This window comes from Cryptomeria japonica, unplaced genomic scaffold (genome assembly GCF_030272615.1).
Source record: "Cryptomeria japonica unplaced genomic scaffold, Sugi_1.0 HiC_scaffold_371, whole genome shotgun sequence".
Lineage (NCBI taxonomy): Eukaryota > Viridiplantae > Streptophyta > Pinopsida > Cupressales > Cupressaceae > Cryptomeria > Cryptomeria japonica.
In genome coordinates, this window is record NW_026729192.1 from 65,001 (window position 1) to 87,500 (window position 22,500).

General features: G+C 60.7%; 2 non-coding genes across 2 annotated transcripts; both read right to left on the reverse strand.

The window, feature by feature from the left end:
- Positions 1 to 2,178: 2,178 nt before the first annotated feature.
- LOC131871125 (5S ribosomal RNA) lies at positions 2,179 to 2,297 on the reverse strand. The gene has a single exon (XR_009369403.1). It is a non-coding gene; the product is annotated as a 5S ribosomal RNA (ribosomal RNA).
- Positions 2,298 to 10,168: 7,871 nt separating this feature from the next.
- On the reverse strand, positions 10,169 to 10,287 carry LOC131871109 (5S ribosomal RNA). The gene has a single exon (XR_009369387.1). It is a non-coding gene; the product is annotated as a 5S ribosomal RNA (ribosomal RNA).
- Between the last annotated feature and the right edge of the window lie 12,213 nt (positions 10,288 to 22,500).

Below are 22,500 nucleotides of genomic sequence, written 5' to 3' on the forward strand. Positions count from 1 at the left end.
CCTTTTATGGAAATTAGTGAAGGCATCGCATCAAAGGTGCGCACCTCGCTGCCCACCTTGGTGTGCTCCGAGGTGCCCACCACGGTGCGCAACGCCGGTGCGAACCCGGGAGCGCCCCGATGTGTGCTCCAAGGTGCGGCGTGCACGAAGTCGGACCCCGGTTTGCCCCGGGTGCGCACCTCGCGTGCACCTTGGTGCGCACACCTTGGCTGGGTTGCGCGGCCTGGTGGGCACCATGGTGCGCACCAAGGAGCGCTCCGAAGTGTGCTCCAAGGTGCGGCGTGCACGAAGTCGGAGCCCGGTTTGCCCCGGGTACGCACCTCGCGTGCACCTTCGCCGGGGTGGGCACCTCGGCTGGGTTGCGCGCCCTGGTGCGCACCAAGGAGCGCTCCGAAGTGTGCTCCAAGGTGCGGCGTGCACGAAGTCGGAGCCCGGTTTGCCCCGGGTGCGCACCTCGCGTGCACCTTCGGCGGGGTTGCGCGCCCTGGTGGGCACCATGGTGCGCACCAAGGAGCGCTCCGAAGTGTGCTCCAAGGTGCGGCGTGCACGAAGTCGGAGCCCGGTTTGCCCCGGGTGCGCACCTCGCGTGCACCTTCGGCGGGGTTGCGCGCCCTGGTGGGCACCATGGTGCGCACCAAGGAGCGCTCCGAAGTGTGCTCCAAGGTGCGGCGTGCACGAAGTCGGAGCCCGGTTTGCCCCGGGTGCGCACCTCGCGTGCACCTTCGCCGCGGTGGGCACCATGGCGTGCACGAAGTCGGAGCCCGGTTTGCCCCGGGTGCGCACCTCGCGTGCACCTTCGCCGGGGTGGGCACCTCGGCTGGGTTGCGCGCCCTGGTGCGCACCAAGGAGCGCTCCGAAGTGTGCTCCAAGGTGCGGCGTGCACGAAGTCGGAGCCCGGTTTGCCCCGGGTGCGCACCTCGCGTGCACCTTCGCCAGGGTGGGCACCTCGGTGCGCACACCTTCTCAATGTTTTCTTGCCTTTTCTGGAAATTGGTGAAGGCAGCGCATCAAAGGTGCGCACCTCGGTGTGCTCCGAGGTGCGAACCCGAGAGCGCTCCGAGGTGCCCACGAAGTCGAAAGTCGGGTTAATTGCATTGTTTTCCCCGGGTGCGCTCCGAGGTGCGCAACATCGGCGCGCACCAAGGAGGGCTCCGAAGTGTGCTCCAAGGTGCGCACGATGGCGTGCACCTCTGGTGCGCACGATTCGGAGCTCGGTTTGACCGGGGTGCGCACACCTTGGCTGGGTTGCGCACCTTTTGTGCGCTCCAAGGTGCGCACGAAGTCGGAGCTCGGTTTGCCCCGGGTGCGCACCTTCGCCAGGGTGCGCACCTTGATGCGCACGCCTTGGCTGGGCTGCGCACCTTGGTGGGCGCCATGGTGCGCACCTTTCGTGCGCTCCAAGGTGCGCACGAAGTCGGAGCTCGGTTTGCCCCGGGTGCGCACCTTGGTGGGCGCCATGGTGCACTCCGAGGTGCCCAAGATTGGTGCGCACCAAGGAGCGCTCCGAAGTGCGCTCCAAGGTGCGCGCGAAGTCGAAAGTTGGGTTAATTGTCCGGTTTGCCTCGGGTGCGCACCTTGCGTGCACCTTCGCCAGGGTGGGCGCCTTGGTGCGCACACCTTGGCTGGGCTGCGCACACCTTGGCACCCGCGTTTCCTTCATTTTAAATTTTTTTTTTTTACAATCTCTCAAGTGGGAAATTCTATAATCTCAACTTTTTTTGCCTTTTCAGGAAACTTTTGAATGGAGCGCATCATTGGTGCGCTCCGAAGTGTGCTCCAAAGCTCTCTCCAGCTGCGTGCACCTGCCCCGGCCGCGCACCCGGCCCCGCCCAGCTTCGCTCACCTGTCCCGGGCGTCTGGTGCGGAACCTTAGAGTAAGAAACATCACCGTGCACCTTGGCCAACGTGCGCGACTCGACCGAGCGCGCACTGGCCGAGGTGCACACCGATTTCACCTGGGTGCGCGCGCAGCACCTCGGGCGCACCGGGGTGCGCGCACAACGCCCGGGTTGCACCGTGGCCTGTGTGCTCGGGGCGCCTCGGGTGCGCGCTCGGTGTCGCCCCCGCGCGCGCGGTAGTGCGGGCAGCGCACCCCGGCCCGGCCCGGCCCCGACGAGAACGCAAACGGGCAAAAGGTTTATTCAAATAGCATTGCGATGCCCGGCGAAAAACTAAAAAAGGGTGCAACACCGGGACTTCCCGGGAGGTCACCCATCCCAGTACTACTCCGGCCCAAGCGCGCTTAACTGCGGAGTTCTGATGGGATCCGGTGCACTAACGCTGGTATGATCGCACCCGTTATGAGCTTGTCGCAGTGTGTACTTAGCAAACCGCGACCCACGTGCGAATCCACCCCGGCCACCCACCCCCGTCGAGGTGCACACCCTCCCTCGCGAAGTGCGCCCCGTTCGCCAAGTGTGAGCCCTGCCCGGGTGCGCGCACCTTGCTAGGGCGTCGGGTGTGCACCCGGCCCGGCCTACGTGCGTGCACCTGTAGGGGGCGTCGTGTGCGTGCAGTGTCCCGTCTGCAACGCGGTGCCCACACACCACCTCGGGCGCAACGACCTGCGCTCACATGTGGGCCGAGTGCACCTTGGTGCATGTTCGGGGCGCCTCGGGTGCACGCTCGATCTTGCCCCGGTGCACCAAGGCGCTCGGTTTGCCCCGGGTGCGCACTTGGTGCAAGGTGGGCACCCAAAATAGGGATCAAGCACCAAAACACAAGTTTCGGGATGCAAAATGGGACCCAAGGACCACAAATGCGTTCCAAGACCCATGATGGGTCCACGAGAACAAAAATGTGTTCCGAGACTTAATAAACAAATATTGGGTTTTAGGAGAAGAAACATGCTCTGATGCCCAAAACGAGAATCGACCCCGAAAAGGCCACAGGCCAAAAGTGGGATGCGAGACAAAAAAAAATGGGACCCGAGGACCAAAATTGGGTTCCCAGGTCGAAGACAGGGCAACCGGACAAGAAACGACCTCTAAGGCTCGAAATGAGTCCCGACGACTAAAACTTGACAAGAAGCACCCATCAGGCACCCAACTCGACACCCATGGGATGCCGACCCACCCGGGCTTCCACCTAGCACACCTTGGCACCCACCCACCCTCGCACCCAACCTCGCACCCAACTTAGCACCTTTGAACCCACATTGGCACTCACCCTGACCCTGGCACCTTGGAACCCACATTGGCACTCACCTTGACCCTGGCACCCACCTTTGCACTCACCTTGGGACCCACCCTGGCTCCCACCTCGGCACCCACCCAGACACCCACCTTGGTTCCTTGGCACCCACCTTGGATCCTTGGCACCCACCCCGACACCCACCTTGGCACGCAACTTGGCTACTTGCCACCCACCTTGGCTCCTTGACGCCCACCCCGACAACCACCCCGTGACCTACCCTGGCTAGGGTTGGTGCACACCCACCCTGGTGCCCACCTTGGCACCCACCCTATGACCCACCTTGGCACGCACCTTAGTACCCACCCCGTTACCCACCCTAGGACCCACCCCGTGACCCACCTTGGCCAGGGTGGGTGCCTTGGTGCGCACAACTTGCCTGGGCTGCACACCAGGGCGGGCTCAAGATGGCACCCGCGTTCCGTTTTTTTCACTATCTTTCAAAACGGAAATTTTAAAATCTCATTTTTTTCTTTTTTTTGCCTTTTCTGGAAATTAGTGAAGGCAGCGCATCAAAGGTGCGCAATGCTGGTGCGAACCCGGGAGCGCTCCGATGTGTGCTCCAAGGTGCGGCGTGCACGAAGTCCGAGCCTGGTTTGCCCCGGGTGCGCACCTCGCGTGCACCTTCGCCGGGGTGAGCACCTTGGCTGGGTTGCGCGCCCTGGTGCGTACCAAGGAGCGCTCTGAAGTGTGCTCCAAGGTGCGGCGTGCACGAAGTCGGAGCCCGGTTTGCCCCGGGTGTGCACCTCGGGTGCGCACCTCGCGTGCACCTTCGCTGCGGTGGGCACCTTGGCTGGGTTGCGCGCCTTGGTGGGCACCATGCAGTGCACGAAGTCGGAGCCCGGTTTGCCCCGGGCGCGCACCTCCGCCAGGGTGGGCACCTTGGTGCGCACAACTTGCCTGGGCTGCGCATCAGGAAGGGCTCAAGATGGCACCCGCGTTCCGTTTTTTTCACTATCTTTCAGAACGGAAATTTTAAAATATCGTTTTTTTTTGCCTTTTCTGGAAATTAGTGAAGGCAGCGCATCAAAGGTGCGCAACGCTGGTGCGAACCTGGGAGCGCTCCGATGTGTGCTCCAAGGTGCGGCGTGCACGAAGTCGGAGCCCGGTTTGCCTCGGGTGCGCCCTGGTGGGCACCATGGTGCGCACCAAGGAGCGCTCCGAAGTGTGCTCCAAGGTGCGGCCTGCACGAAGTCGGAGCCCGGTTTGCCCCGGGTGTGCACCTCGGGTGGGCACCTTGGTGCGCATGCCTTGCCTGGGCTGCGCACCAGGGCGGGCTCAAGATGGCACCCGCGTTCCTTTTTTTTCACTATCTTTCAAAACGGAAATTTTAAAATCTCATTTTTTTTTGCCTTTTTCTGGAAATTAGTGAAGGCAGCGCATCAAAGGTGCGCACCTCGCTGCCCACCACGGTGCGCAACGCCGGTGGGCACCCGGGAGTGCTTCGAAGTGTGCTCCAAGGTGCTGCGTGCACGTTGTCGGAGCCCGGTTTGCCCCGGGTGCGCACCTCGCGTGCACCTTCGTCGGGGTGGGCACCTTGGCTTGGTTTGCCCCGGCTGCGCTCCGAAGCGGGGTTATTGGAGCGCCGCCTCTTTTTTTGTCGGAGCGTTTGGTGGGGTTTCTCGCATTGGCTCTTCCGAGGCCCGGTTGCCACCCTGGCGCGCACGAAGTCGGAAGTAGGGTTAATTGCCCGGGTGCGCACCTTTGCCAGGGTGGCACCTTACCTGGGCTGCGCACCAGGGCGGGCTCAAGATGGCACGCGCGTTCCGTTTTTTTCACTATCTTTCAAAACGGAAATTTTAAAATCTCCTTTTTTTTTTGCCTTTTCTGGAAATTAGTGAAGGCAGCGCATCAAAGGTGCGCACCTCGCTGCCCACCTTGGTGTGCTCTGAGGTGCGCACCCGGGAGCGCTACGAAGTGTGCTCCAAGGTGCGGCGTGCACGTTGTCGGAGCCCGGTTTGCCCCGGGTGCGCACCTCGCCTGCACCTTGGCCGGGGTGGGCACCTTGGCTGGGTTTGCCCAGGGTGCGCTCCGAAGCGGGGTTACTGGAGCGCCCCCTCTTTTTTTGTCAGAGAGTTTGGTGGGGTTTCTCGCATTGGCTCTTCCCAGGCCCGGTTGTTGGGTGCGCTCCCACCCTGGCGCGCGCGAAGTTGGAAGTTGGGTTAATTGCCCGGGCGCGCACCTTCGCCAGGGTGGGCACCTTGGTGCGCAAACCTTGGCTGGGCTGCGCACCAGGGCGGGCTCAAGATGGCACCAGCATTCCCTTTTTCTCACTATCTTTCAAAACGGAAATTTTAAAATCTCGTTTTTTTTTTGCCTTTTATGGAAATTAGTGAAGGCATCGCATCAAAGGTGCGCACCTCGCTGCCCACCTTGGTGTGCTCCGAGGTGCCCACCACGGTGCGCAACGCCGGTGCGAACCCGGGAGCGCCCCGATGTGTGCTCCAAGGTGCGGCGTGCACGAAGTCGGACCCCGGTTTGCCCCGGGTGCGCACCTCGCGTGCACCTTGGTGCGCACACCTTGGCTGGGTTGCGCGGCCTGGTGGGCACCATGGTGCGCACCAAGGAGCGCTCCGAAGTGTGCTCCAAGGTGCGGCGTGCACGAAGTCGGAGCCCGGTTTGCCCCGGGTGCGCACCTTCGCCGCGGTGGGCACCATGGCGTGCACGAAGTCGGAGCCCGGTTTGCCCCGGGTGCGCACCTCGCGTGCACCTTCGCCGGGGTGGGCACCTCGGCTGGGTTGCGCGCCCTGGTGCGCACCAAGGAGCGCTCTGAAGTGTGCTCCAAGGTGCGGCGTGCACGAAGTCGGAGCCCGGTTTGCCCCGGGTGTGCACCTCGGGTGCGCACCTCGCGTGCACCTTCGCTGCGGTGGGCACCTTGGCTGGGTTGCGCGCCTTGGTGGGCACCATGCAGTGCACGAAGTCGGAGCCCGGATTGCCCCGGGCGCGCACCTCCGCCAGGGTGGGCACCTTGGTGCGCACAACTTGCCTGGGCTGCGCACCAGGAAGGGCTCAAGATGGCACCCGCGTTCCGTTTTTTTCACTATCTTTCAGAACGGAAATTTTAAAATCTCGTTTTTTTTTGCCTTTTCTGGAAATTAGTGAAGGCAGCGCATCAAAGGTGCGCAACGCTGGTGCGAACCTGGGAGCGCTCCGATGTGTGCTCCAAGGTGCGGCGTGCACGAAGTCGGACCCCGGTTTGCCCCGGGTGCGCACCTCGCGTGCACCTTGGTGCGCACACCTTGGCTGGGTTGCGCGCCCTGGTGGGCACCATGGTGCGCACCAAGGAGCGCTCCGAAGTGTGCTCCAAGGTGCGGCGTGCACGAAGTCGGAGCCCGGTTTGCCCCGGGTGCGCACCTCGCGTGCACCTTCGCCGCGGTGGGCACCATGGCGTGCACGAAGTCGGAGCCCGGTTTGCCCCGGGTGCGCACCTCGCGTGCACCTTCGCCGGGGTGGGCACCTTGGTGTGCAGACCTTGGCTGGGTTGCGCGCCCTGGTGGGCACCATGGTGCGCACCAAGGAGCGCTCCGAAGTGTGCTCCAAGGTGCGGCCTGCACGAAGTCGGAGCCCGGTTTGCCCCGGGTGTGCACCTCGGGTGGGCACCTTGGTGCGCATGCCTTGCCTGGGCTGCGCACCAGGGCGGGCTCAAGATGGCACCCGCGTTCCTTTTTTTTCACTATCTTTCAAAACGGAAATTTTAAAATCTCATTTTTTTTTGCCTTTTTCTGGAAATTAGTGAAGGCAGCGCATCAAAGGTGCGCACCTCGCTGCCCACCACGGTGCGCAACGCCGGTGGGCACCCGGGAGTGCTTCGAAGTGTGCTCCAAGGTGCTGCGTGCACGTTGTCGGAGCCCGGTTTGCCCCGGGTGCGCACCTCGCGTGCACCTTCGTCGGGGTGGGCACCTTGGCTGGGTTTGCCCCGGCTGCGCTCCGAAGCGGGGTTATTGGAGCGCCGCCTCTTTTTTTGTCGGAGCGTTTGGTGGGGTTTCTCGCATTGGCTCTTCCGAGGCCCGGTTGCCACCCTGGCGCGCACGAAGTCGGAAGTAGGGTTAATTGCCCGGGTGCGCACCTTTGCCAGGGTGGGCACCTTACCTGGGCTGCGCACCAGGGCGGGCTCAAGATGGCACGCGCGTTCCGTTTTTTTCACTATCTTTCAAAACGGAAATTTTAAAATCTCCTTTTTTTTTTGCCTTTTCTGGAAATTAGTGAAGGCAGCGCATCAAAGGTGCGCACCTCACTGCCCACCTTGGTGTGCTCTGAGGTGCGCACCCGGGAGCGCTACGAAGTGTGCTCCAAGGTGCGGCGTGCACGTTGTCGGAGCCCGGTTTGCCCCGGGTGCGCACCTCGCCTGCACCTTGGCCGGGGTGGGCACCTTGGCTGGGTTTGCCCAGGGTGCGCTCCGAAGCGGGGTTACTGGAGCGCCCCCTCTTTTTTTGTCAGAGCGTTTGGTGGGGTTTCTCGCATTGGCTCTTCCCAGGCCCGGTTGTTGGGTGCGCTCCCACCCTGGCGCGCGCGAAGTTGGAAGTTGGATTAATTGCCCGGGCGCGCACCTTCGCCAGGGTGGGCACCTTGGTGCGCACACCTTGGCTGGGCTGCGCACCAGGGCGGGCTCAAGATGGCACCAGCATTCCCTTTTTCTCACTATCTTTCAAAACGGAAATTTTAAAATCTCGTTTTTTTTTTGCCTTTTATGGAAATTAGTGAAGGCATCGCATCAAAGGTGCGCACCTCGCTGCCCACCTTGGTGTGCTCCGAGGTGCCCACCACGGTGCGCAACGCCGGTGCGAACCCGGGAGCGCCCCGATGTGTGCTCCAAGGTGCGGCGTGCACGAAGTCGGACCCCGGTTTGCCCCGGGTGCGCACCTCGCGTGCACCTTGGTGCGCACACCTTGGCTGGGTTGCGCGGCCTGGTGGGCACCATGGTGCGCACCAAGGAGCGCTCCGAAGTGTGCTCCAAGGTGCGGCGTGCACGAAGTCGGAGCCCGGTTTCCCCCGGGTACGCACCTCGCGTGCACCTTCGCCGGGGTGGGCACCTCGGCTGGGTTGCGCGCCCTGGTGCGCACCAAGGAGCGCTCCGAAGTGTGCTCCAAGGTGCGGCGTGCACGAAGTCGGAGCCCGGTTTGCCCCGGGTGCGCACCTTCGCCGCGGTGCGCACCATGGCGTGCACGAAGTCGGAGCCCGGTTTGCCCCGGGTGCGCACCTCGCGTGCACCTTCGGCGGGGTTGCGCGCCCTGGTGGGCACCATGGTGCGCACCAAGGAGCGCTCCGAAGTGTGCTCCAAGGTGCGGCGTGCACGAAGTCGGAGCCCGGTTTGCCCCGGGTGCGCACCTCGCGTGCACCTTCGGCGGGGTTGCGCGCCCTGGTGGGCACCATGGTGCGCACCAAGGAGCGCTCCGAAGTGTGCTCCAAGGTGCGGCGTGCACGAAGTCGGAGCCCGGTTTGCCCCGGGTGCGCACCTCGCGTGCACCTTCGGCGGGGTTGCGCGCCCTGGTGGGCACCATGGTGCGCACCAAGGAGCGCTCCGAAGTGTGCTCCAAGGTGCGGCGTGCACGAAGTCGGAGCCCGGTTTGCCCCGGGTGCGCACCTCGCGTGCACCTTCGCCGGGGTGGGCACCTCGGCTGGGTTGCGCGCCCTGGTGCGCACCAAGGAGCGCTCCGAAGTGTGCTCCAAGGTGCGGCGTGCACGAAGTCGGAGCCCGGTTTGCCCCGGGTGCGCACCTCGCGTGCACCTTCGCCAGGGTGGGCACCTCGGTGCGCACACCTTCTCAATGTTTTCTTGCCTTTTCTGGAAATTGGTGAAGGCAGCGCATCAAAGGTGCGCACCTCGGTGTGCTCCGAGGTGCGAACCCGAGAGCGCTCCGAGGTGCCCACGAAGTCGAAAGTCGGGTTAATTGCATTGTTTTCCCCGGGTGCGCTCCGAGGTGCGCAACATCGGCGCGCACCAAGGAGGGCTCCGAAGTGTGCTCCAAGGTGCGCACGATGGCGTGCACCTCTGGTGCGCACGATTCGGAGCTCGGTTTGACCGGGGTGCGCACACCTTGGCTGGGTTGCGCACCTTTTGTGCGCTCCAAGGTGCGCACGAAGTCGGAGCTCGGTTTGCCCCGGGTGCGCACCTTCGCCAGGGTGCGCACCTTGATGCGCACGCCTTGGCTGGGCTGCGCACCTTGGTGGGCGCCATGGTGCGCACCTTTCGTGCGCTCCAAGGTGCGCACGAAGTCGGAGCTCGGTTTGCCCCGGGTGCGCACCTTGGTGGGCGCCATGGTGCACTCCGAGGTGCCCAAGATTGGTGCGCACCAAGGAGCGCTCCGAAGTGCGCTCCAAGGTGCGCGCGAAGTCGAAAGTTGGGTTAATTGTCCGGTTTGCCTCGGGTGCGCACCTTGCGTGCACCTTCGCCAGGGTGGGCGCCTTGGTGCGCACACCTTGGCTGGGCTGCGCACACCTTGGCACCCGCGTTTCCTTCATTTTAAATTTTTTTTTTTTACAATCTCTCAAGTGGGAAATTCTATAATCTCAACTTTTTTTGCCTTTTCAGGAAACTTTTGAATGGAGCGCATCATTGGTGCGCTCCGAAGTGTGCTCCAAAGCTCTCTCCAGCTGCGTGCACCTGCCCCGGCCGCGCACCCGGCCCCGCCCAGCTTCGCTCACCTGTCCCGGGCGTCTGGTGCGGAACCTTAGAGTAAGAAACATCACCGTGCACCTTGGCCAACGTGCGCGACTCGACCGAGCGCGCACTGGCCGAGGTGCACACCGATTTCACCTGGGTGCGCGCGCAGCACCTCGGGCGCACCGGGGTGCGCGCACAACGCCCGGGTTGCACCGTGGCCTGTGTGCTCGGGGTGCCTCGGGTGCGCGCTCGGTGTCGCCCCCGCGCGCGCGGTAGTGCGGGCAGCGCACCCCGGCCCGGCCCGGCCCCGACGAGAACGCAAACGGGCAAAAGGTTTATTCAAATAGCATTGCGACGCCCGGCGAAAAACTAAAAAAGGGTGCAACACCGGGACTTCCCGGGAGGTCACCCATCCCAGTACTACTCCGGCCCAAGCGCGCTTAACTGCGGAGTTCTGATGGGATCCGGTGCACTAATGCTGGTATGATCGCACCCGTTATGAGCTTGTCGCAGTGTGTACTTAGCAAACCGCGACCCACGTGCGAATCCACCCCGGCCACCCACCCCCGTCGAGGTGCACACCCTCCCTCGCGAAGTGCGCCCCGTTCGCCAAGTGTGAGCCCTGCCCGGGTGCGCGCACCTTGCTAGGGCGTCGGGTGTGCACCCGGCCCGGCCTACGTGCGTGCACCTGGAGGGGGCGTCGTGTGCGTGCAGTGTCCCGTCTGCAACGCGGTGCCCACACACCACCTCGGGCGCAACGACCTGCGCTCACATGTGGGCCGAGTGCACCTTGGTGCATGTTCGGGGCGCCTCGGGTGCACGCTCGATCTTGCCCCGGTGCACCAAGGCGCTCGGTTTGCCCCGGGTGCGCACTTGGTGCAAGGTGGGCACCCAAAATAGGGATCAAGCACCAAAACACAAGTTTCGGGATGCAAAATGGGACCCAAGGACCACAAATGCGTTCCAAGACCCATGATGGGTCCACGAGAACAAAAATGTGTTCCGAGACTTAATAAACAAATATTGGGTTTTAGGAGAAGAAACATGCTCTGATGCCCAAAACGAGAATCGACCCCGAAAAGGCCACAGGCCAAAAGTGGGATGCGAGACAAAAAAAAATGGGACCCGAGGACCAAAATTGGGTTCCCAGGTCGAAGACAGGGCAACCGGACAAGAAACGACCTCTAAGGCTCGAAATGAGTCCCGACGACTAAAACTTGACAAGAAGCACCCATCAGGCACCCAACTCGACACCCATGGGATGCCGACCCACCCGGGCTTCCACCTAGCACACCTTGGCACCCACCCACCCTCGCACCCAACCTCGCACCCAACTTAGCACCTTTGAACCCACATTGGCACTCACCCTGACCCTGGCACCTTGGAACCCACATTGGCACTCACCTTGACCCTGGCACCCACCTTTGCACTCACCTTGGGACCCACCCTGGCTCCCACCTCGGCACCCACCCAGACACCCACCTTGGTTCCTTGGCACCCACCTTGGATCCTTGGCACCCACCCCGACACCCACCTTGGCACGCAACTTGGCTACTTGCCACCCACCTTGGCTCCTTGACGCCCACCCCGACAACCACCCCGTGACCTACCCTGGCTAGGGTTGGTGCACACCCACCCTGGTGCCCACCTTGGCACCCACCCTATGACCCACCTTGGCACGCACCTTAGTACCCACCCCGTTACCCACCCTAGGACCCACCCCGTGACCCACCTTGGCCAGGGTGGGTGCACCCACCCTGGTGCCCACCTTGGCACCCACCCATCCTAGCACCCAGCCTGTGACCGGGCTTGGAACCCAACCTTGCACCCGCACCCGTCTTGGCCAGTGTGGGTGCGCACCCATCCTGGCACCCACGTTGTGACACACCCTTTAACCCACGCACCCTAGCACCCACGTTGGCACCCACCTTGGAACCCAACCTAGCAACTTGGCACCCACCCCGTGACCCACCTTGGCATCCACCATAGCAGTCGCCGACTTGGCACCCACCTCGGCACCCACCTTGACACTTGTGGACCCACCTTGCCACTCACCCTAGCATCGACCCATCCTAGCACCCACCCTGGCACCTTTGCACCCTAGCACTCACCCATCCTAGCACCTAACCTGTGACCCACCTTGACACTCACCCTCGCACCCACCTTGGAACCCAACCTAGCACCCACCCACCCTGACACCAACCCTAGCACCTACCCACCCTTGCACCCACCCTGTGACCCATCTTGGCACCCACCCATCCTACCACTCAACCTATCACCCACCTTCTCACCCACCTTGGCATCCACCTTAGCACCCACCCACACTGGCACCTTGGCACCCACCTCGGGCAAGGTGGGTGCACACCCACCCTGGCACCCAATTTAGAACCCACCGAGCATGTTACCCACCTTGGCACCCACATTGCAGCCCACCCTAGTACCCACCCTATGACCCACATTGGCATCCACACCCTAGCACCCAGGCACCTCGACACCCGCCTTGACACCCACCCTAGCACTGAACCTGTGACCCACCTTGGAACTCACCCTAGAACCCACCCACCCTGTGAACCACCTTGGCATCCACCTTAGCACCCACCCACCTTGGCACCCACTCTAGCACTCACCCATCCTAACACCCAACTTGTTACCCACCTTGGCACCCGCCCTCGCGTCCACCTTGAAACCCACCCTAGCACCCACCCACGCAGGAGCCCACCTTGGCACCCAACCTAACACCCACGCATCCTGGCACCCAACTTGTGACCCACCTTGGAACCCACCCTAGTACCCACCTTTGAACCCACTATATCACCAACCCACCTTGGCACCCACCCTATGACCCTCTTTGGAATCCACCCTAGCACGCACCCACCCTGGCACCCACCATGGAGCGCACCCTAGCACCCACCCACCTCGGCACGCACCTCAACACCCACCTTGGTGTGCGCACTGCGCCAACCTCTCAAAGACCCTATGTGGTGCGCTCCAAAGTGTACACCTTTGGTGCGCTCCAAGGTGCGCACCTTTGGTGCACACCGAGGTGCACACCAAAGTGTGCACCGAGGTGAGCACCAAAGTGCACTCCAGGGTGCACACCAAGGCGTGCACCTTTGGTGCGGTCAATGCAAACGAATTCGGAAGTTGGGGTCGATGTCCTAATCGCTGCTGCAGACTACACGTATGAGAATCGGACAAATAGCTTTATATAGGGGAGGTGTTGCGTTTGATGGGTCGACTCCCCTGGTTGTGTGCACTGCACCAACTTCAAAGACCCTGTCTTGTTTAAGAAGTCAAAAGTTGGGGTGGATGTCCTAATCATTGCTGCAGTCTACGCATGTATGAGAATCAGACAAATAGCTTATATAGGGGAGGTGTTGCATTCGGTGGGTTGACTCCCCTGGTTGTGCGCACTGCGCCAACCTCAAAGACCCCGCATAGCAGAAGAAGTCGGAAGTCGGATTTTGGTGAGCACCAAGGCGTGCACCTTTGGTGCGGTCAACGCAGACGAATTCAGAAGTTGGGGTGGATGTCCTAATCGTTGTTGCAGGCTACACATGTATGAGAATCAGACAAATAGCTTATATAGGGGAGGTGTTGGGTTTGATGGGTCAACTCCCTTGGTTGTGCGCATTACGCCAACCTCAAAGACCTTGTTTTCGTTAAGAAGTCAAAAGTTGGGGTCAATGTCCTAATGGCTCCTGCAGGCTACACATGTATGAGAATCGGACAAATAGCTTATATAGGGGAGGTGTTGGGTTTGATGGGTCGACTCCCCTGGTTGTGCGCATTACGTCAACCTCAAAGACCTTGTTTTCGTTAAGAAGTCAAAAGTTGGGGTCGATGTCCTAATTGCTCCTGTAGACTACACATGTATGAGAATCAGACAAATAGCTTATATAGGGGAGGTGTTGGGTTTGATGGGTTGACTCCCCTAGTTGTTCGCATTACACCAACCTCAAAGACCTTGTTTTCGTTTAGAAGCCGAAAGTTGGGGTCGATGTCCTAATTGCTCCTGCAGGCTACGCATGTATGAGAATCAGACAAATAGCTTATATAGGGGAGGTGTTGGGTTTGATGGGTCGACTCCCCTGGTTGTGCGCATTGCGCCAACCTCAAAGACCCTGCATTGCGGATGAAGTCGAAAGTCAGAGTTTGGTGTGCTACAAGGTGTGGTCGAAGGTGCTCACCTAGGTGTGCACCTTTGGAGCACAGGAAAAGTGCCCTCCAAAAGTGCGCACCTTTGGAGTGCACAAAAGTGCCCTCCAAAAGTGCGCACCTTTGGAGCGCAGAAAAGTGCCCTCCAAAAAGTGCCCTCCAAAAGTGCGCACCTTTGGAGCGCAGAAAAGTGCCCTCCAAAAAGTGCCCTCCAAAAGTGCGCACCTTTGGAGCGCAGAAAAGTGCCCTCCAAAAAGTGCCCTCCAAAAGTGCGCACCTTTGGAGCGCAGAAAAGTGCCCTCCAAAAAGTGCCCTCCAAAAGTGCGCACCTTTGGAGCGCAGAAAAGTGCCCTCCAAAAAGTGCCCTCCAAAAGTGCGCACCTTTGGAGCGCAGAAAAGTGCCCTCCAAAAAGTGCCCTCCAAAAGTGCGCACCTTTGGAGCGCAGAAAAGTGCCCTCCAAAAAGTGCCCTCCAAAAGTGCGCACCTTTGGAGCGCAGAAAAGTGCCCTCCAAAAAGTGCCCTCCAAAAGTGCGCACCTTTGGAGCGCAGAAAAGTGCCCTCCAAAAAGTGCCCTCCAAAAGTGCGCACCTTTGGAGCGCAGAAAAGTGCCCTCCAAAAGTGCGCACTTTTGGTGCGCACCAAGGCGCTGGTTCGGTCGTTGCAGGCGAGTTCGGAAGTTGGGGTCGATGTCCTGAGCGGAGGTGCAAACTACACAGGTGTCGGAATCGGACAAATAGCTTATATAGGGGAGGTGTATGCTTCGATGGGTCGACTCCCCAGGTTGAGCGCACCGCGCCAACCTCAAAGACCCTACGGTATGGATGAAGTCGGAAGTTGGGTCCGATGACCGATTCGATTAGTAGGTATGCTCATGAGGTCGGAATTTGGGTCCGATGACCTGCCATGTGCAGGAAGGCGAATGTTGACACTGTGCGTTGCAAGGTGCACACCAAGGCGCTGGTGCGGTCTTTTTAGTCGAGTTCGGAAGTTGGGGTCGATGTCCTGATCGGAGGTGCAAGCTACACAGGTGTGGGAATCGGACAAATAGCTTATATAGGGGAGGTGTATGCTTCGTTGGGTCGACTCCCCGGGTTGAGCGCACCGCGCCAACCTCAAAGACCCTACGGTATGGATGAAGTCGGAAGTTGGGTCCGATGACCGATTCGATATGTAGGCATACTCGCGAGGTCGGAATTTGGGTCCGATGACCTGCCACGTGCAGGAAGGCGAATGTTGGCACTGTGCGTTGCAAGGTGCGCACCAAGGCGCTGGTTCGGTCGTTGGAGGCGAGTTCGGAAGTTGGGGTCGATGTCTTGATCGGAGGTGCAAACTACACAGGTGTGGGAATCGGACAAATAGCTTATATAGGGGAGGTGTATGCTTCGTTGGGTCGACTCCCCGGGTTGAGCGCACCGCGCCAACCTCAAAGACCCTACGGTATGGATGAAGTCGGAAGTTGGGTCCGATGACCGATTCGATATGTAGGCATACTCGCGAGGTCGGAATTTGGGTCCGATGACCTGCCATGTGCAGGAAGGCGAATGTTGGGACTGTGCGTCGCAAGGTGCGCACCAAGGCGCTGGTGCCGTCGTTGCAGTCGAGTTCGGAAGTTGGGGTCGATGTCCTGGTCAGAGGTGCAAACTACACAGGTGTGGGAATCGGACAAATAGCTTATATAGGGGAGGTGTATGCTTCGATGGGTCGACTCCCTGGGTTGAGCGCACCGCGCCAACCTCAAAGACCCTACAGTATGGATGAAGTCGGAAGTTGGGTCCGATGACCGATTCGATACGTAGGCATATTGGCGAGGTCTGAATTTGTGTCCGATGACCTGCCATGCGCAGGAAGGCGGAATTTGGGTCCGATGACCGAGTTGATGGCGTGCCATGCGCAGAAAGGCGGAATTTGGGTCCGATGACCGAGTTGATGTTGATGGCCCGCCATGCACAGGAAGGCGGAATTTGGGTCCGATGACCGATTTGAAGGCGTGCCATACGCAAAAAGGCGGAGTTTGGGTCCGATGACCGAGTTGATATTGATGGCCCGCCATGCGCAGGAAGGCGGAATTTGGGTCCGATGACCTGACATACGCATGGAGTCCGACTCGGGGGCCGATGTTCGATTCGATGACTTGCATTGTGGGTAAAGTCGGAAGTTGTGGTCTTTGACCCGATTCGATGACCAGACTTCGGCTGCTTGAGAATCGGACAAATAACTTATATAGGGGAGGTAGTGTTCTCGAGCATCCTCCCCCCGTGCCCGTTTATGTCGATTGATGCTGGTGCTCGACTGGTTGGAGCGCTCGGATGCAAAAATCTTGCACCAGGATTTATCGATTGTGATGGACACGGCAAGTCTCCTGATTGCTATGCAGGAGCTCATCGTGAATCTCTATGCGGCCTTGGTATGGACTCGACCTGCGGAATGGTTCGGCAATGGTAGTCGCTCCAACACGTCCTTGCAATGGCCACAGAGGTGATTCGACTAGAGCTCCAGTCTAGCTTTTGGGTTGCTTGGCGGACTGGTATAGCCGCGATCGAGTTCCGGCCATGAACGTTTTAGATAGCTCTTGGGCTTTCTGGGACGGAAGTCGGAAGTTTGGGCTGTTGTCCGATTTGATGACCATTCTTCGGATGTGTGAGAATCGGACAAATAACTTATATAGGGGACTGTGTTGTCTCACGCAGCCCCCTCCGTGCCCCTCTATCTCGACCGATGTTGGTGCTTGAAAGGGTTGGGATCGCTCGGATTTATAAACGTGCACCACCATTTGTCGAGTGTGAGGGACGCGGCAGGTCTCCTAAATGCTATGCGGGCGCTCTCTGAGAATCTCTATCCGGCCTCGACACAGACTAGTCTTGCTGAATGGTTTGGCACTGGTAGTCGATCCAACACGTCGTTGTTGTGGCCGCCTAGGCGATTCGATTCGAGCCCCCGTCTAGCTTTTGGGTTGCTTGGCGGATTTTGCCCTATCCGCAAGTGAGCTCGGTCCCTAAACGTTCGAGAAACCCGATTGCTATGCGCCGACTCTCTTTCTTGCGAGCCTCCATCTAGCTTTTGGGTCTCTACGGAACGGAAGTCGGAATCTGGGACCGTTGTTTGATTCGACGAGGCAGACTACGGTTGTGCGAGAATCGGACAAATAACTTATATAGGGGAGGTGTTGACTGGAGCATTCTCCCCCGTGCCCCTCTAACTCGACCAATGCTGGCGCTCGAACGGTGGTAGCGCTCGGATTTTCATTGAGCGCCAGCATTGGTCGATTTAGAGGGGCATGCGAGATTCCCGAATGCTATGCGAGGGCTCTAACGGAAATGTCTATTGGTTTCGGTATGGATGCAATTGCGAGTGGTTCGGCAAAGGTAGTCGTTCCGATGCGTCCATGTCGTGGCCAAATCGATAATTCGATTTGAGCCCTCGTATAGCATTTGGGTCTCTCGATGTGATTCCGCATTCCAGTCCCTTTGGGCACTGCTTGAGCCGCATCCCAGGGGGTTCCCTTCCCAATAATCTGCCTCGCAACCCGATTGCTATGCGGTGAGGCTCCTCGGCCGCCTCGGAACTATCTGTGTATCAGACGCATCCAAGCGCGTCCGATGCTTGGACCATTCCGAGGCGGCCCTGAAGCCTCTTCCGTCTAGCCGTTGGGTCCTTCTCGCCGCATCCCTCGCCTCGCACCCCGATTGCTATGCGGTGAGGCTCCTCGGCCGCCTCGGAACTATCTGTGTATCGGACGCGTCGCGGGATAAGGGGTTGTCACTGGTAGTCGCCCCAAGCGCGTCCGATGCTTGGACCATTCCGAGGCGGCCCTGAAGCCTCTTCCGTCTAGCCGTTGGGTCCTTCTCGCCGCATCCCTCGCCTCGCACCCCGATTGCTATGCGGTGAGGCTCCTCGGCCGCCTCGGAACTATCTGTGTATCGGACGCGTCGCGGGATAAGGGGTTGTCATTGGTAGTCGCCCCAAGCGCGTCCGATGCTTGGACCATTCCGAGGCGGCCCTGAAGCCTCTTCCGTCTAGCCGTTGGGTCCTTCTCGCCGCATCCCTCGCCTCGCACCCCGATTGCTATGCGGTGAGGCTCCTCGGCCGCCTCGGAACTATCTGTGTATCGGACGCGTCGCGGGATAAGGGGTTGTCACTGGTAGTCGCCCCAAGCGCGTCCGATGCTTGGACCATTCCGAGGCGGCCCTGAAGCCTCTTCCGTCTAGCCGTTGGGTCCTTCTCGCCGCATCCCTCGCCTCGCACCCCGATTGCTATGCGGTGAGGCTCCTCGGCCGCCTCGGAACTATCTGTGTATCGGACGCGTCGCGGGATAAGGGGTTGTCACTGGTAGTCGCCCCAAGCGCGTTCGATGCTTGGACCATTCCGAGGCGGCCCTGAAGCCTCTTCCGTCTAGCCGTTGGGTCCTTCTCGCCGCATCCCTCGCCTCGCACCCCGATTGCTATGCGGTGAGGCTCCTCGGCCGCCTTGGAACTATCTGTGTATCGGACGCGTCGCGGGATAAGGGGTTGTCACTGGTAGTCGCCCCAAGCGCGTCCGATGCTTGGACCATTCCGAGGCGGACCCGAAGCCTCTTCCGTCTAGCCGTTGGGTCCTTCTCGCCGCATCCTTCGCCTCGCACCCCGATTGCTATGCGGTGAGGCTCCTCGGCCGCCTCGGAACTATCTGTGTATCGGACGCGTCGCGGGATAAGGGGTTGTCACTGGTAGTCGCCCCAAGCGCGTCCGATGCTTGGACCATTCCGAGGCGGACCCGAAGCCTCTTCCGTCTAGCCGTTGGGTCCTTCTCGCCGCATCCCTCGCCTCGCACCCCGATTGCTATGCGGTGAGGCTCCTCGGCCGCCTTGGAACTATCTGTGTATCGGACGCGTCGCGGGATAAGGGGTTGTCACTGGTAGTCGCCCCAAGCGCGTCCGATGCTTGGACCATTCCGAGGCGGACCCGAAGCCTCTTCCGTCTAGCCGTTGGGTCCTTCTCGCCGCATCCCTCGCCTCGCACCCCGATTGCTATGCGGTGAGGCTCCTCGGCCGCCTTGGAACTATCTGTGTATCGGACGCGTCGCGGGATAAGGGGTTGTCACTGGTAGTCGCCCCAAGCGCGTCCGATGCTTGGACCATTCCGAGGCGGACCCGAAGCCTCTTCCGTCTAGCCGTTGGGTCCTTCTCGCCGCATCCCTCGCCTCGCACCCCGATTGCTATGCTGTGAGGCTCCTCGGCCGCCTTGGAACTATCTGTGTATCGGACGCGTCGCGGGATAAGGGGTTGTCACTGGTAGTCGCCCCAAGCGCGTCCGATGCTTGGACCATTCCGAGGCGGCCCCGAAGCCTCTTCCGTCTAGCCGTTGGGTCCTTCTCGCCGCATCCCTCGCCTCGCACCCCGATTGCTATGCGGTGAGGCTCCTCGGCCGCCTTGGAACTATCTGTGTATCGGACGCGTCGCGGGATAAGGGGTTGTCACTGGTAGTCGCCCCAAGCGCGTCCGATGCTTGGACCATTCCGAGGCGGCCCCGAAGCCTCTTCCGTGTAGCCGTTGGGTCCTTCTCGCCGCATCCCTCGCCTCGCACCCCGATTGCTATGCGGTGAGGCTCCTCGGCCGCCTTGGAACTATCTGTGTATCGGACGCGTCGCGGGATAAGGGGTTGTCACTGGTAGTCGCCCCAAGCGCGTCCGATGCTTGGACCATTCCGAGGCGGACCTGAAGCCTCTTCCCTCTAGCCGTTGGGGCTTTCTCGCCGCATCCCTCGCCTCGCACCCCGATTGCTATGCTGTGAGGCTCCTCGGCCGCCTTGGAACTATCTGTGTATCGGACGCATCGCGGGATAAGGGGTTGGCAGTGGTAGTCGCCCCAAGCGCATCCGATGCTTGGACCATTCCGAGGCGGCCCTGCAGCCTCTTCCGTCTAGCCGTTGGGGCCATCTCGCCGCATCCCCCACCTCGCACCACGATTGCTATGCGGTGAGGCTCCTTGGCCGCCTCGGAACTATCTGTGTATCGGACGCATCGCGGGATAAGGGGTTGTCACTGGTAGTCGCCCCAAGCGCGTCCGATGCTTGGACTATTCCGAGGCGGCCCTGCAGCCTCTTCCGTCTAGCCGTTGGGGCCATCTCGCTGCATCCCCCACCTCCTCGGCCGCCTCGGAACTATCTGTGTATCGGACGCATCGCGGGATAAGGGGTTGGCAGTGGTAGTCGCCCCAAGCGCGTCCGATGCTTGGACTATTCCGAGGCAGCCCTGCAGCCTCTTCCGTCTAGCCTTTGGGGCCATCTCGCCGCATCCCTCGCCTCGCACCCCGATTGCTATGCGGTGAGGCTCCTCGGCCGCCTGGGAACTATCTTCGTATCGGACGCATCGCGGGATAAGGGGTTGTCACTGGTAGTCGCCCCAAGCGCGTCCGATGCTTGGACTATTCCGAGGCGGCCCTGTGGCCTCTTCCGTCTAGCCGTTGGGGCCATCTCGCCGCATCCCCCACCTCGCACCCCGATTGCTATGCGGTGAGGCTCTTCGGCCGCCTTGGAACTATCTTCGTATCGGACGCATCGCGGGATAAGGGGTTGTCACTGGTAGTGGCCCCAAGCGCGTCCGATGCTTGGACTATTCCGAGGCGGCCCTGCAGCCTCTTCCGTCTAGCCGTTGGGGCCATCTCGCCGCATCCCCCACCTCGCACCCCGATTGCTATGCGGTGAGGCTCCTCGGCCGCCTTGGAACTATCTTCGTATCGGACGCATCGCGGGATAAGGGGTTGTCACTGGTAGTCGCCCCAAGCGCGTCCGATGCTTGGACTATTCCGACGCTGCCCTGTGGCCTCTTCCGTCTAGCCGTTGGGGCCATCTCGCCGCATCCCCCACCTCGCACCCCGATTGCTATGCGGTGAGGCTCCTCGGCCGCCTTGGAACCATCTTCGTATCGGACGCATCGCGGGATAGGGGGCTGTCACTGGTAGTCGCCCCAAGCGTGTCCGATGCTTGGACCATTCCTAGGCGGCCCTGAAGCCTCTTCCGTCTAGCCGTTGGGGCCTTCCCGCCCCATCCCTCGCCTCGCACCCCCGATTGCTATGCGGTGAGGCTCCTCGGCCGCCTTGGAACCATCTGTGTATCGGACGCATCGCGGGATAAGGGGTTGGCACTGGCAGTCGCCCCAAGCGCGTCCGATGCTTGGACCATTCCGAGGTGGCCCTGAAGCCTCTTCCGTCTAGCCGTTGGGGCCTTCCCGCCCCATCCCTCGCCTCGCACCCCGATTGATATGCGGTGAGGCTCCTCGGCCGCCTTGGAACTATCTGTGTATCGGACGCATCGCGGGATAAGGGGTTGGCACTGGTAGTCGTCCCAATCGCATCCGATGCTTGGACCATTCCGAGGCGGCCCTGCAGCCTCTTCCGTTTAGCCGTCGGGGCCTTCCCGCCGCATCCCTCGCCTCGCATCCCGATTCCTATGCGGTGAGTCTTCTCGGCCGCCGCGGAACTATACCTGTTATTGCTACTGCATCCTTCGGCTGGTAACCTCCTCTGCCGCCTTGGAACGTTCTCTTTGTCGGACGCGTCGCGGGATAAGGGGTTGGCACTGGTAGTCGCCCCAAGCGCGCCCGATGCATAGACCGCTCCGAGTCGACCTTGCTTTCAGCCTCTCACATGCATAGACCTCTCTGAGTCGACCCTGCAGCCTCTCACGTTTAGCCTTTGGAATCTCGCCTCACAACATGATTGCTATCCTTGATGCATCCCTTGCCTCGAGCCCTGATTGCTTTCTTGGCTGCATCCCTCCTCTCCTCACAGCCCGGTTGTCATCACTGCTTCATCCGTCGCTTCATGCATTCTGGCTGCTGGGCCCTTCCCACCGCACACCTCGATTGCTATCTCTTCTGCATCACACACCCCGATTGCTATCTCTGCTACATCCCTCGGCTCTCACTTCTGCATCCTTCGCCTCACACCTCGATTGCTATCAATGCTGCATCCGTAACCTCACACCCCGATTGCTATGCGGGGAGGCTCCTTGGCCGCCTTGGAAATTTCTGTGTGTCGGACGCACCGCGGGATAAGGGGTTGGCACTGGTAGTCGCCCCAAGTGCGCCCGATTCTTAGACCGCTTCGAGGTGACCTCGTAGCCTCTTTCGTCCAGGCTTCCTGCCTTCAACGCCCTTTTTACACCTCGATTGCTATGCGCGGGCTCGTTGGCGTCTATCACCTCTCTGCGAAGAGTGGCACGATGATTGTTGGGGTAAATCGTAGCAGTCCGATCTCTGGCCTTGGGCCATTGTGAGGGCTGATCGATTTCCTGTGCGCATCTCGTGTTCGCCCAGTAACAGACTCGACGACTTGTAATCGGTCTTGTTCCCGATTGTTCCTGGAGGTAGTCTTCGGAACTCTTGGATTTGACCTGTCACTCGAACTGTCCTCTTCCGAGGATGCTTGTGTGTGTGTGCTTGTGCCATTTCCTTGGCGGTATTAACGAGATATTAAAGAGCGGAGTGAGCGCCTCGCCCAGCTATGTTTGGGGCTCTCACTCCCTTACCCGGTGTGCGACCGCTTTGCACGTAGGTTGCGGAGCATCGCGACTCTT